The 14,229-nt window shown below is 46.7% G+C and overlaps 1 long non-coding RNA gene across 2 annotated transcripts in view; it reads right to left on the bottom strand.

Annotated features, from left to right (window-relative positions):
* LOC102548091 (uncharacterized) overlaps positions 1–6,936 on the bottom strand; it is a 7,982-nt gene extending 1,046 nt beyond the window's left edge. The window contains exons 1-4 of one of the 2 annotated variants that reach the window (XR_015628245.1): positions 6,775–6,925; positions 6,208–6,308; positions 5,617–5,830; positions 3,795–3,895 (exon numbers count right to left, since the gene is read on the bottom strand). This is a non-coding gene — a long non-coding RNA (uncharacterized LOC102548091). Of the gene's footprint in view, positions 1–3,794; positions 3,896–5,616; positions 5,831–6,207; positions 6,309–6,774 lie in introns of both variants that reach the window. The other variant, XR_015628244.1, reaches the window with a different exon arrangement.
* Positions 6,937–14,229: the final 7,293 nt, after the last annotated feature.

Genomic DNA, 14,229 nt, shown 5'->3' with positions numbered 1-14,229 from the left:
TAACTCAGCTTACCCATTTCACAGGTGTCACTGAGGGAAGCCAAGGCAGGGATTCCAGCAGGGCAGGAAGCTGGAGGCAAGAGTCAGAGCAGAGAGCAGACCACAGAGGAACACTGCTTGCACACTTGCTCTGAGAGTTTTCGAAGCCTGGTTTATTATACAACCTAGGACCACCTGCCTCTGGGAGACACCACCCCGGTGACTGAGCCCTCAACTGTCAATCATTAATCAAGAAAATGCCCTATAGATGTGCACTCAGGACAATCTTAGAAGGGATCTGGCAATCAAGGGTCTCTCCTCCAGGGTGACTCTAATTTGTTTCAGGTTGACAAAAGAGTAACTAGGCCAGCCAGCAACACAGGGAGACATCATTTCAAAAAAAACCAGACAAGCAAACAGAGCTTGTGATCACATTCTACCACACGCTTAAGGCAGGGTCAGATGGTCTTTCCCCTAATGACGGACGTTTAGGCTGCTTCTAGTTTATTCTGCCCCATGGGTTAAAAATGGGATTTTTCAAAGCTGGGGAACGTAGAATTGATTTGTAACTGCCCTCAGATACTTGGGAAGCTGAGGGAGGAGAATCAGGCACTCAACGTCATCTCATAGAACAAAACAAAACAAAAAGAATTTCAGGCTGGGCAGGATCCACCAGCACTCGAGAGACCCCAGGAGGGTCCTGACTTCCGGGTCATCCAGACCACACGCTCACACACTCACACCTTATCTCCAAATGTAAAATAAAATGTTCCAGGATGAAAGTCTCCATATTTTAAATCTTTACTTGAATTATTGTTGCTCTAAGCTTTCTAACTGAAGTCTGTTATGTGTCAAAGTTGGGTTTTCGGCTCCCTAGAGGGAAAGCCCTTCCTATTTGACTGACACCCACTCCTTTACCAGAGATCATAAAAACACCAAAAGTTACTCTGTATAAATGTCACCTTAGAGACTTTTCTGAGGCAGATTGTGAGGCACCAGTCAACCAACCAGCTTGACTTCTTAAGCCCTTGATGTATTTTCAAAGACTCTCTGTGCTTGAAATGCCACCCAAGCCCTCAAAGTTTCACCTATCAGTCACCTGGGGTCGGAGGGATGACATTAATGTGGACTTGAAGAAATGGCCTGTAACGTGTGCCAACAGACTAAGAGGGACACCCCCATCTTTGTCAACAGTGCCACAGAGGAATTTGTTATAAGTAAATTAAATATGTCCACGAAATGAAGTAACAAGGTATTAACTGCAGGTAAGTTGACATCAGATGTAGACACAGATGTAGCAGATAGATCAGTAGATAAAGAGTCTAGGATGCTGGCTCAGATCTATAAACTCAGCACTTGGCAGGCTGGAAAAAGAAGATCAGGAGTTCAAGGTTAGCCTCGACTTCTAGTGAGTTTGAGTTTAAGGCCAGTCTTGGGGCTGGGGAGATGGCTCAGAGGTTAAGCATGCTGACTATTTTGCCGGAGGACTCAAGTTCAATTCCCAGCACCTACACCATCTGTAATTCCAGTTCCAGGGGATCTGATACCCTCTTGTGGCCTTCACAGGCATGAATGTGGTGCACAGACCGACAAATACACAGGGAAAATACTCATTCGCATAAAATAAACAAGGAAATAAATTTTTTTTTTTAAAAAAGAGCCTAACCTGGTTGACAACAAGACTGTCTCAAGAACAAACAAAAACAAGCAAACAAACATCTAACACAAAAAGGGATGGAAATGAGAACCACTCAAAGCTATGGTAAGATAAGAATTTATAAATCCCGGGTGGATTTCTATTTATGGTGTGTGTGTGTGTGTGTGTGTGTGTGTGTGTGTGTGTGTGTGTGTTTAGTTGAAGCAAATGGGGTAAAAGATGGTCTGAAAGGGTTTGGCTTCTTTATTTTTATGTTTGGTTGCATTTGCTATGGTTGCATGTGTGTGTGTGTGTGTGTGTGTGTGTGTGTGTGTATGTGTGTATGTGTATGTACCTACCTGTGCGTGTACACATGTGTGTATACCTCTGTGTGTGTGGTGTGTGTATGTGGTGTGTGTGTGTGGTGTGTGTGTGTGTATGCGGTGTGTGTGTGTGGTGTGAGTGTGTGTGTGGTGTGTGTGTGGTGTGAGTGTGTGTGTGTGCGGTGTGTGTGTGTGAGTGTGTGTGTGTGGTGTGTGTGTGTATGTGTGTGTACCTACCTGTGTGTGTACACATGTGTGTATACCTCCGTGTGTGTGTGGTGTGTGTGTGGTGTGAGTGTGTGTGTGTGGTGTGTGTGTGGTGTAAGTGTGTGTGTGTGTGTGCGGTGTGTGTGTGGTGTGTGTGTGTATGTGTGTGTACCTACCTGTGTGTGTACACATGTGTGTATACCTCTGTGTGTGTGGTGTGTATGTGTGGTGTGTGTGTGGTGTGTGTGTGGTGTGTGTGTGGTGTGTGTGTGGTGTGTGTGTGGTGTGTGTGTGTCTGTGTGTGTGTCTGTGTGTGTGTCTGTGTGTGTCTGTGTGTGTGTGTCTGTGTGTATGTATGTGTCTGTGTGTGTGTGTGGTGTGTGTACCTGTGTGTGTACAGATGTGTGTATACCTCTGTGTGTGTGTGTGTGTCTGTGTGTATGTATGTGTCTGTGTGTGTGTGTGGTGTGTGTACCTGTGTGTGTACAGATGTGTGTATACCTCTGTGTGTGTGTGTGATGTGTGTGTGTGGTGTGTGTGTGTGTACCTGTGTGTGTTCAGATGTGTGTATACCTCTGTGTGTGTGTGATGTGTGTGGTGTGTGTGTGTGTGTGTGTGTGTGTGTGTGTGTGTGTACATGCTGGGGAGGCATAAATGCCTCAGGGTAAGTACGGAGGTCAGAGCACAGCCTAGTGGACTCTGCTCTCCTGAACTGAGGTCGTCAAGCTGACTCAGTAAGCACCAGTATCTGCTGAGTCATCTCTCGGGCCCAGAAGGACTTCTTCAAAAAAGTATATTTGTGGAAAATATCTGAACAGGAGCAATCAAGTCCATGGCAGTCAAATGTGCATCTTATAGATACTTAATTTTCTTCCTTTTGTCTGATATCTTTCTAAGTATTTGCTTGGTTTAGGACCCCAGGACGGGTATTTTACATACCAGAGCAGACCTGGCCTCCAAGTTCTCCCAGCATCCCTCAGTCCCTTCCCAGCATACCCTGACCCCAAATCTTAACTTTCCAATCCAGGGGCTGGGTTGCCCTTCCCCCAGAGGCTCCTCCCTATATAATCCAGACATTTTTGGGTCTCTTTCTTCTTCTCCTTCTCTTCTCCCTTTCCAAGCCTGCCCTTTCTCTCTCTCTCTCTCTCCCGATACCCTTGGCGACATGCCTGACCTTAATCCTTTAGGCCCGTGAACTACCAGAGAGCAGCTTCCCAATAAACCTGCTTTTGATCAAATCTAATCTGGTTTGGATTGGTTTATTTCATCAACCACGGAGAAGCAACCTATCAGTTTTATGTTATAGGCTTATATTACTATCTTTGTAACAAAACGCACATCAGCATATTCCTTCCTTTCTTGCCCTCCCTTTGGTAGTTTTGCTATCCCTTTCTTGAGTCTTCAGTGAACAGGGGGATTCACTTGATTAAGGCTTGAACCTCCCTCCGGCTTACTGTGATTTCTATCAGCTAGCAAACGTGGGAGCTGTGACAGGCAAACAGAGCTCGCTGCAAGCTGAGGGCTCTGTAGGGGCTGGTGACACTCAACTCCACAGAACTTCTCTCAAAAGAAAAATCAGCTTCTACAAGTCGACTGCTCATAGAGACCATTTGTTTACTAATTGTTTCCGTGACTGTGCCTAATCTCACCTCACAGGAAGTGCACCAGGACACAGGGCTTAAGACTCTCCAATTCGAAAGCATCAATTCTAAGGTCCAGAAACTCCTAGAGCTTTAGTCAAGGAAGGAAACTTAGGCAGGGAAAAAAAAAAAAAAAAAAAAAAAAAAAGGTTAAGGCCATGTGTGACAACCCACGTCTGTAATCCCAGAACTCCAGTGAAGTGTGAGTTCAAAGCCAGACTGTGCTACAAATGTGAGACCCTGTCTCAGAGTCTTGTCAACAGATGAATGGATAAAGAAAATACTCCCCTCCTCTGTGTGTGTGCGCGTGTGCCTGCCTGCTTGCCTGCCTGCTTGTCTGTCTGTCTGTCTGTCCCAGGACATGAAAACAGACTGGAATAAGGTAAACATAGGGAGGAGAAAGAAGGACGGGAAGACAGGGAGCAAAGACATCATTTATGAAGCCCAACACTATGAAGAAATAATGTGCCAATAAATTAAGAAAGCCAAACCTAAGAAATAACAAAATCCCCAATCCAACCTGGATGGGTTTAGAGGCACTCGGCTAATAACCAGGATACCGCGCCAGGTCTCGGCTCCTGGCTCTGTGACCTCTGGCAAAGGTCCCTCAGGCAACGGGACCTCTGGTGTGGAACTCAAACACTAGAAATGAGGCAGAGCCTCTGCCAGAGCTCGGGGGACGAGAAGGCAGTTTGGGTCAACGCTGGAGAGGAGGTTAGGGAAGAGAGGCCTGCCTGCTGCAGCGGCTCCCTCTGCATTCCAGACAAACAATAGCTCTGGAAGAGGTGTGAATGACACCCCACCCCCACCATTAACCTCAAAGAGGTGTTAATTTCACAGTCAAACTGAAGACCATTTAAATTCAGGCAGTGTCACAAAAACAACCATTTATTTGGAAGCAAAAGAACAATTTGTCTCTTTTCTTGTGCATGGCCTGCCCATTAATTTCTCCGGGAATAAAACGTCTTCAAACAGATTCTCCTTGATCCGACCCACTCAAGATCTTTCAACAAAAAGAAAAGCCACTTCCTCTCTCTTGGGGGGGCGGGGGGGGGGGAGAGGACGGCCGGGCAAGAATGGAAGTCGACTCCTAGGAATGCCGGGTCTGGAACCAAAGCGAAGGCGCAACTCGAGGTGTTTCTCGTCAGCCCGAAAGGCCCCTTTGACACTTTGTGGACGGGACGACACTATTTCTCTCCTGTTGCCCACTCCATGATTTGGTTTGGGGTGGTTTCTTTATTTTGTGGTTTCAGCCTCGGGGGTGGTTGCCATTGGAGGGCTCTGCAGCGATGGCAGGGACGATAGGAATGTCCTATCTGTCTCTGGGCCTTTGGCAGCACCCCATCACATCTCCGCTCTAGCTGACCGGCACACATCCCCCTCCCAACCTCACCTATCACGACGCAAAAAGTCTCCAGAAGTCACAACTCACTGCAGGTGGGAGTCTAATCCCAGCAGTCACCTTGAAGTGCGATACCATCCTAGCCCTCAAAGGCACCCCGAAATCTTTCCTAGGGAGACCCCACACTTCATGATTACGCTTTCCCGGCCTTGGTGGTAGGCTACCACACCATCTACAAAAGGAAATTAAACAAACAAGAATGTCGGTCTTGAGGAAAATCGTGGCAGTAGAAAGAAATTGATTTTTCCACTCTGCTCCCTGTTGACGGTGTTTCTACTCCATGTCCTTGCATCTCCCCGGCGCAGGCCTCTGTTTTCATAGTCGCTAAGGGTCCAGTATAATAGTAACACTTCTATAAATTGTAACCTAGCCTATGACTCTGGCTGTCATGACATTTGGGTGTCACTAGAATGGACTTTATCAATATACCTCTCAAAGCTTTTCATAGTGAGCAGGGATATCCTTCAAAACGAATCCACCGAGGGTGTAGTTTGATTGGTACAATGCTTGCCCACCACGTGCAACCTTAGGTTTAATCTCCAGCACTGCATAGATCAAGTGTGGTTCCACATGCCTGGGGTCCTAAAACTGCTGTCACAGGGTCACTTAGAGCTCAGCCTGAGAGGTCCTTGAGACCCTGCACCTAACCATGAGACAAGGAAAAAAATAAGAATAAAATATTAATGAATGAAGTAATTTTTACTACAGGAGATCTTTGACTTCCTACTCTTACAACAAAACCATGTTTTTCTTGACTTTCCAAATTTATTCAAAATATATTCTTCTCTGGGCTGGAGAGATGGCTTAGAGGTTAAGGACACTGGCTGCTCTTTTAGAGTTCCTGAGTTCAATTCCAAGCAACCACATGGTGGCTCACAAACCCTCTTCTCTCTCTCTCTCTCTCTCTCTCTCTCTCTCTCTCTCTCTCTCTCTCTCTCTCTCTCTCTCTCTCACACACACACACACACATATCTCACTGCCTGTACTGCCTGTACGTACCCCCACCGCTGGAGTACAGACCTGTGTTCGGTTACTTGGATAGCTGTAGAGGTCTCTGATCTCATCTCCATGTTTCTGCTTTCACCTGTCAGTCTGTTATAAATGTAACAACTGGGAAATCCCTGAAAACACAAAACAGGTCCGAGGATTCTACCCACACCTCTCCCCCCACCCCCGCACCCCCAACAGCTCCCAGTCCTTCCCCAGAATCCTTTGGTGTCTTAGGCCGGTCTATGTGAATTCTTCCCCTGGCTTGCTCAGTTCCCTCTTCATTGTGCTGGTCATATCACTGAATGCACCAGGTATTCCGATTCGGAAACACTTAGCCTCGTATTCTGAGCCCTCCTAGTCTCATGTTCTGAGTGCTCGGTCCCCGTAAGCAGCACTATTTTAAAGACCGAGGATCCTTTAAGAAGCAGGATGGTGGAAGGAGAGCTCTAAGAACGGGGCCTCCTCGGAGAGTCTCTGCCGTCTGCTCTGCCTCTGTGGTATGACCATTACGCTCCTACCTCTGCAGATCAAACTTCTTCACTTCACTTTCCTTGCCCCGGTGAACTGGGATACTCTGAAACCACAAGTGAAGCTGACCTCATAAGATGTTACTGTCCGGGCATTTTATCTGAGAGATCTCGGAGTAACTCTACTCCAAGCACACTCTCATCTCAGAGCCTTCATGCTGCAGTCCCCCCAGAGAGGCGTTCTCCTCTCTGAAGATCCCACCTGCTTCTTTCAAATCTTCATTCCAACGTCTTCTTCCCAATGGAAGTTCCTCCGACTGGGCTACATTGTGACTCTCCTGTGTATATTGTTACTTAATTTCCCCTTACTGCCTCTATCACCAGCTACACTTGAATGCAGGGCTCCCCGTCCACATTGCTTGCTACTAAGTCTCTAGAAACTAGAACCCGCACAGGGTTGTGTCCAGGTATTGATTAGTTGTTAACAAAAAAAGAATGAACCTAAAAGAAGAATCGGCATTTGAATCCGAGTTGCCAGCCTCTAACCCTATTCTTTAAAGGAGCCTCTATTAGGCTGTGCATTAGAACCCCCTGGGAGATGGGCCATTCTGGTCAAAATGAAGGTCCTTGGAGTTCATGCTGGACTGAAATATATCATGATGCATAGCATATTTGGAAGATGGTATCAAGAATTCCCCTGACTCCACCTTAGACAAAGAAGAACTGGCAGCCAAAGATAGCTGGGAAAGAGGCAGAGTTTGTGTTTCCCATGGATGAGCTTCCTAATTGTTTACCGGGTACCACTCAGTCAGCCCCACATACAAGCAGCGGCAAATGCACTCTCAGCAGATGTATGTACATCTCTATGCCTGCAACCGTAAAACAGCAGCAGCAGCAGCAGCAGCAGCAGCAGCAGCAGCAGCAGCAGCAGCAGCAGCAGCAACAACAACAACAGTAGTAAGAATAGGCCATCAATTTGAAGAGTAAGAGGAGGAGAGGACCCAGGAAGGGTTGGAGGGAGGAAAGGAAAAGGTGAAAAAGACATAATTATATTTTAATTAAATGTTCAAAAGTCCCCAGAAAGTCCAAACCAGTTGGTTTGCTAGCCGAAAGGGCCTATCAGGATGGCTTAGTGGGTAAAGGCGCTTGCTGTCAATCCTGAGCACCTGGGTTAGACTTCCAGAACCCCTAAGGTTGAAGGAGAGAACCAGTCCCTGAAAGTTATCTTTCGACTTCTATGCATGCTCTCTGTCTCTCTGTCTCTCTGTCTCTCTGTCTCTCTGTCTCTCTGTCTCTCTCTCTCTCTCTCTCTCTCTCTCTCTCTCACACACACACACACACACACACACACACACACACACACACACACAGTATAGCATCCATGAAGACTATCAACGAGTTCTGAGGTGTGACCCAGATATGCCCTTCCTCACGACCTAATACTTTAGAGTTCAGAACCTGAGGCCAGGCTCTCAGGCTGAGAACCTTGACTCGGAGCCAGAGTCCAGTCTTCTACAGGATCAGTAAACATTGACAAGGCTCAGTGACAAGGCTCACAGACGATTCCTCCTGCTAATCATAATCTATGCAAGTCTGCAGAGACAGTAAGGTCTATACCCTTGTTGACTGAATGTGGACTAAAAGCAGCCACTGTTGGGAAACTGAGAGGCATCCGATGCAGGTTCAGTCTGGTCCAGAGCCGTGGTACAGAGACAACATTCTCAAGTCCGGAGCACGGATGACTCGAGAAGTTACTGATAAACCCCACCCTCATCCCGTGAGATGTGGATTCATTTACTCTAGGGTGAGAACTGGACATTGGAATTGGAATGATGGGGCCGGGGGTGTCACTAAGTAGCTCTGGCTGTCCTGTAGGCCAGGCTGGACTCACAGAGACCTGAGTGGCTCTGCCTCCCAAGTGCTGAGTTAGGAGAAAACGGTATCTTCAGATCTTTATTCCTATCCCTGGGGGATGAACGCCCAAATCTGGATGGTTTCCCGTTATCATTTGGGAAATAAATTCTATCACATATATTTACAGAAAAGCAGACGTTTTGCATCAATATGAATCTGTGTGCATGCTATCTCACCTCCAGCATAACAGGTTTTACCTAATCAAGGAGGAAGAAGTTAAAATTAAAAATCGAGAAAAGCAAGGAGTCTTCACCCTTCGGAACTGACACCCAAGCACGGCGGAGCTCTGAGTGACATGCATTTCTGCTGGCATTTTGGTGGCAGCTCAACCAGAGTGCATGGCTGCCTTCTAGCCCTGTGCCGTTTTGGTTGTTGTTTTGTTTTGCTTCCCCAGTTCAGATGACTGCATCATATTCTTCCTCTTACAAGCTTGCTTTATACAGAGGATGACTAATTATCTCGAATCCATCCTATTAACTGTCTAGCACTTCAGCTCGCAGAGATAACCTGCAGCCTGCCTCCCTTGTGAAGATTACACGAGATAAGGGAGACAGGGCCGCTTTGAAAAGGATAAAGGAGCTATAACCCCCGGGAGACAGGAAGCATCTTTATGAGAACTCCATTTGTTGAGGCCTGATGCAGCAGGCTTTGGATAGTCAAAATGGTTCACGTCTGATGCTAACAGTAACCTCGCAAAGTCTCCTCTTGCTCTTTTATGGATGGGAGGCTCTGGCTCAGAGCGATTCAGAGATGAAGTCAAGGTCACTCATGACTGTACTGGAGAAAGCCAGTTTGTAGCCACTTCTTAAAAAAATTAATTCCTGTTTCTTATATGAAGTGATGTGTTTCCTAAAGATGATTTCCTTCAAGTGCATGATATATTCTGACCGTACTCACCCTCATATGCCCCTCTGTCTCCTCCATTTCCCCTCCTTCAAGTCTTTTGATTTTCCCTCCCCCACCACATGCACAGATGGATATACATGTACATATACACACATGTTGCAGAGGGTGACTGAATTGTGCTGTAAATTGGAGTTTGTACACATGTACACAGGTGGTCTATGCATTTATTCAAATGAGAGAATATGCACTATTGGTCTTCCTGCGTCTGGTTTATTCCATTTCATAGGACAGTCTCCAACTTCATTCTCTTTCCTGAAAGTGACAGGTTCATGGTCTTTATGGCTGACCATAACTCCATTGTGGAGAGAGCCAAGCTTTAAACCCAAATGTTCTCAGCGCTGAAGTCAATTCCTCTGGCAGCAGCCATCGAGAGCCGTGTATAAAACAGTGGGCTTTATAGAAAATGTAATGTCGTAGGATCAGAACAGGCTGTTGAGCTGCAGAAGGTTGTTAAAATAAACCAAGGAGCTTATATGGTGGTGGGTATGGGGCTTACTTTGTAGAGAGATTTCAAATCAAAGTGCTATCCCATGTTTAAATTACGACAGCCATTCTAAGTAGACTCTTGTAGAACTAGAGACCATTAGATGTTCACTAAAATTTTCAAAGGTCACTTAGTTTTGCAGACTATCAAGACCTGCTAGGCATATAGTTCTAAGATGTGCTGCAGATGGACTCGGTTTAAGTTGTGCGTGCCTGTGCAGCACTCCAAAACTCTAAAATGTTTTCTAATTTCTTAAAGAGGAATGCATGTGTGCCTGGGTGTGTAGCTCAGCTGGTACAGTGCTGCTTAGAGCACACAAGGCCCTGGGTTGGATCCCTAGGACCCCATAAATCAGGAACACGCCTGCAGTCTCAGTATTTGGGGAGTAGAGGCAGGAGAATTAGTAGTGAGGACATCCTGAGCTTAGGGCCAGTCAGGGCTACTTGAGAATTTGTATTAGAAAGGAGAGGGATGGGGAGGGGAGAGGGAAAGGGAGAGAGTCAAAGAGATGTGAGGAGGGAGAAGGGAGAAGGACAAAGTGGGGAGGGAGGGAGGGAGGGAGGGAGGGAGGGAGGGAGAGAGAGAGAGAGAGAGAGAGAGAGAGAGAGAGAGAGAGAGAGACCATGCTTTTGTGATGATGGGTTATAAATAGCGAAGTGCTACACACAACAGGAGGAAATATGTTATATAAACAAGAAAAAATCCAATAACTTGTGATCTATAAACTATATTTTGGGGGCGAGTATTTTCCAAGACAGGGTTTCTCTGTGTAGCTCTGGCTATCCTGAACTTCATTTACAGATCAGGCTGGCCTGGAAGTCACAGAGATCCACCTGCCTCTGCCTCTGCTGGCATTAAAGGTGTGGCTGCCACTCCTGGCTCATAAACTACACTCTAGGCAGCACAAACTTAAAAAAAAGTTACAGCCATGTCACCCACGGTAACGTCATCCACATTAACATGATTTGTCGCCCCTCTTTTCCCCACTGGAGGCGTCTGGACATCTTTATTTTTTCCTGACTTACAGAGCCATTTTTCTAAAGGAGAAAAAAGTATCAGCCATTTACATCTGTGAATGAGATGACCCTTCTGTATGATTGCATTTTGGAATACCACACACTCACACACACCCACACCCACACCCACACACTCACCCCTCCCACTCACACACTCACTCACACACACTCACTCTCACACTCACACACCCACACACACTCACACTCACACTCACACTCACCCACACACACACCCACACACACACTCACCCCCCACATGCTCACCCCACACACACTCATACACACACTCACACACTCATTCACACACACACACTCACTCACACACATATACTCACTCTCACACTCACACACACTCACCCACACACACACATTCACCCCCCACACTCAACCCCCCCACACTCACACACTCACACACACACACTCACCCCCCACACTCACACACACACTCTCACACTCACACTCACCCACACCCACACCCACACACACACTCACCCCCCCACATGCTCACCCCACACACACTCATACACACACTCACACACTCATTCACACACACACTCACTCACACACATATACTCACTCTCACACTCACACACACTCACCCACACACACACACATTCACCCCCCACACTCAACCCCCCCACACTCACACACTCACACACACACTCACCCCCCCACACTCACACACACACTCTCACACTCACATTCACACACACTCACTCTCACACTCTCTCACACACACACACATACATACTTGAGTGTTCAAGTAAGACTGCTTTTTTGTGTGTGTGTTTTTGTTTGTTTCTCTGTGTATTCCTGGCTGCCCTGGAACTCACTTGATAGACCAGGTTGGCCTTGAACAAGTAAGACGTTTTCAGAAGGAACCAAATCACCGGAGAGACGGCTTAGCAGTCCAGGGAACCTTTCGCTCTTGCAGAGGACCCTGGTTCAGTCTGCAGAAACTGCGTGGTAGTGCGTGTCAGTCCGTGACCATAAGTAAGCCAGGCAGGCAGGTCGTACACAGAAAAACAGGCGAGCCCAATATCCACGTGCATAAAGGAAATAATCTTTAAAAGATAGTGGGGTTGGGGATTTAGCTCAGTGGTAGAGCGCTTGCCTAGGAAGCGCAAGGCCCTGGGTTTGGTCCCCAGCTCCGAAAAAAAGAAAAAGGAAAAAAAAAAAAGATAGAAGGAAGCTAGATCTCAAACGAATAGCCTGACTTTATACAACAAAGAGTCGGCAGCATTTCTCGAGCTGTGGGTCTTGACCACTTTGGGGATTGAACCACCTTTTCACAGGGTTTCCCTAAGACCCTGGGCAAATATAGATATTTACACTCCCATTCTTAACAGTGGCAAAATCACAGTTATAAAGTAGCAGCACATACAATTTTAAGGTTGGTGATGGGGCGGGGGTCGCCGTGACGTGAGAGACTATCTCAGAGAACCACTGATGCAGGGAATGAAGGACGGACTGAAAGTAATGTTAGCAGAAAGAATCCTAAGTGAAATCAGTGAAGCAGGGGCTGGAAAACAGCAAAGGAAAGCAGAAGTCGATACTTGGAAAAGGATGAAGAAGAGTAAGACAAAAAGATGACTCAGCTGGATGACATCAGAAGCGAAAGTGGGGCACTACTCCTAACCATACAGAAGTAAAAATGCCTCAAACAGAAAATATGAGCTGGCGGCTAATGGAGTAGAAAATCCACGGGAAATAGACAAATTCTTAGAGACACTCAAGTGACCTGAACTCAGAACACAGAAAATCGAACTAACCAACGAAAGGAAAAGTGTAGCTGTGACATGCACCCCTGTCCCCCCTTCTCTCCGAAATGTGAAGGGGAGTAAATGATAAGACTTAGATATACATTCCCACCCCCAACATTATACCCATGGGCACAAACCACCAGGAGAAGGGGCCCGTACTCCTGGTCATTAGGGAAATGGATGTTGAAGCCTCCTGAGACCGCTTCATACTGGATAGTGGCTGTGACTCATGCTAACAAGGTGTCCAAACCCTTACACTCTGTGAGAGGAGATGAGGAATGTGCAGCTTCAGCCTCCGTGCGAGACAACGTAACAGGGTCACCACATGACCCAGGGAGTCCCAAAGAATTGAAAATGAGCATTAAATAATACCTTGGTTTTAGAAAGATTTATTGCATTTTGTGTGCATGCGTGCATGTGTATGCGTGCGTGCGGGTGAGTGTGCATGTTTGTGTGGGTGAGTGTGATTGTGTGTGTGGGTGAGTATGCATGTGTGCACGTATGCATGTATGTGCATGTTGTGTGCGCGCATGTGTGGGTGAGTGTGTATTTAGGTGAGTGTGTGTGTGTGTGTGTGTGTGTGTGTGTGTGTGTTTGTAGGCTCTTGGGAAGAGGTCAGCAGACATTTCAGGGAGTTGGTTCTGCCCTTACATCGTATCGATGCGGGATGTTCCTCCTGCATGGGCCTGTTTGTGTGCACTTTCACTGGTTCTCCTGCCTGGTCTCCCTGTAGAACTAGAACTACAGACCTAAGCCCCACCTATGCCCAGTTTATGTGTGGTTCAGGGACCAACCTCACATTATTAGAGCTGCATTGCAAGGACTTTTACCCACGAGTCCTCCTACTGACCACACACCTAGGTATTCACAGCGGCTTTATTCTCGACAGGTCAAAGAGGAACACAATTCAAGAATTGAATGCAGAGGGTGAATTGAAAACAACACGTGTAACATCCCGAAACACAGGGTTTTGATCACCTATAAAACAAAACGACACAGTGATCCAAACTGGGCTAAAATGAACACTGAGAACATTACAGAAGTCAGAGGCGGAAGCCAGGTGCACAGTGCATATCCAGTCCTTCGAAATGTCCGTTGCTGGTTAACCCACGGAGGTGGAAATCAAAGTTGTGACTTACAGGGACACGGGGGCTGGATATTGAGTAATAACTGCTTAGCCAATATGGGCCACCCTGTGGGGACGAGGATAAAGCTGTAGATGTGATTGTACACATAGTGTAGTGAAGTAGTAACACCACTGGAGTGGGCTCTATTTTATTTTAGTTTTTCAAGACAGTAGCCCTGGCTGTCCTAGAACTGGGCAGGGATCCCTTTGTCTCTGCCTCCCAAGTGCTGGGATTAAAAGTGTGCACCACCATGCCCTGAAAGGAACAACTACTTTAACCGGAGGGAATTCATACTAGGTACATGAATTCAGCTAGTAAACATAGCTGTCTTAGTCAGGGTTTCTATTTCTGTACTAAACATCGTGACAAAGAAGC

Source organism: Rattus norvegicus, chromosome 8, assembly GCF_021556685.1.
Source record: "Rattus norvegicus strain SHRSP/BbbUtx chromosome 8, alternate assembly SHRSP_T2T, whole genome shotgun sequence".
Classification (NCBI taxonomy): Eukaryota; Metazoa; Chordata; class Mammalia; order Rodentia; family Muridae; genus Rattus; species Rattus norvegicus.
Note: the sequence above shows the minus strand (reverse complement) of the source record. Positions and strands in the feature narration are given on the sequence as shown.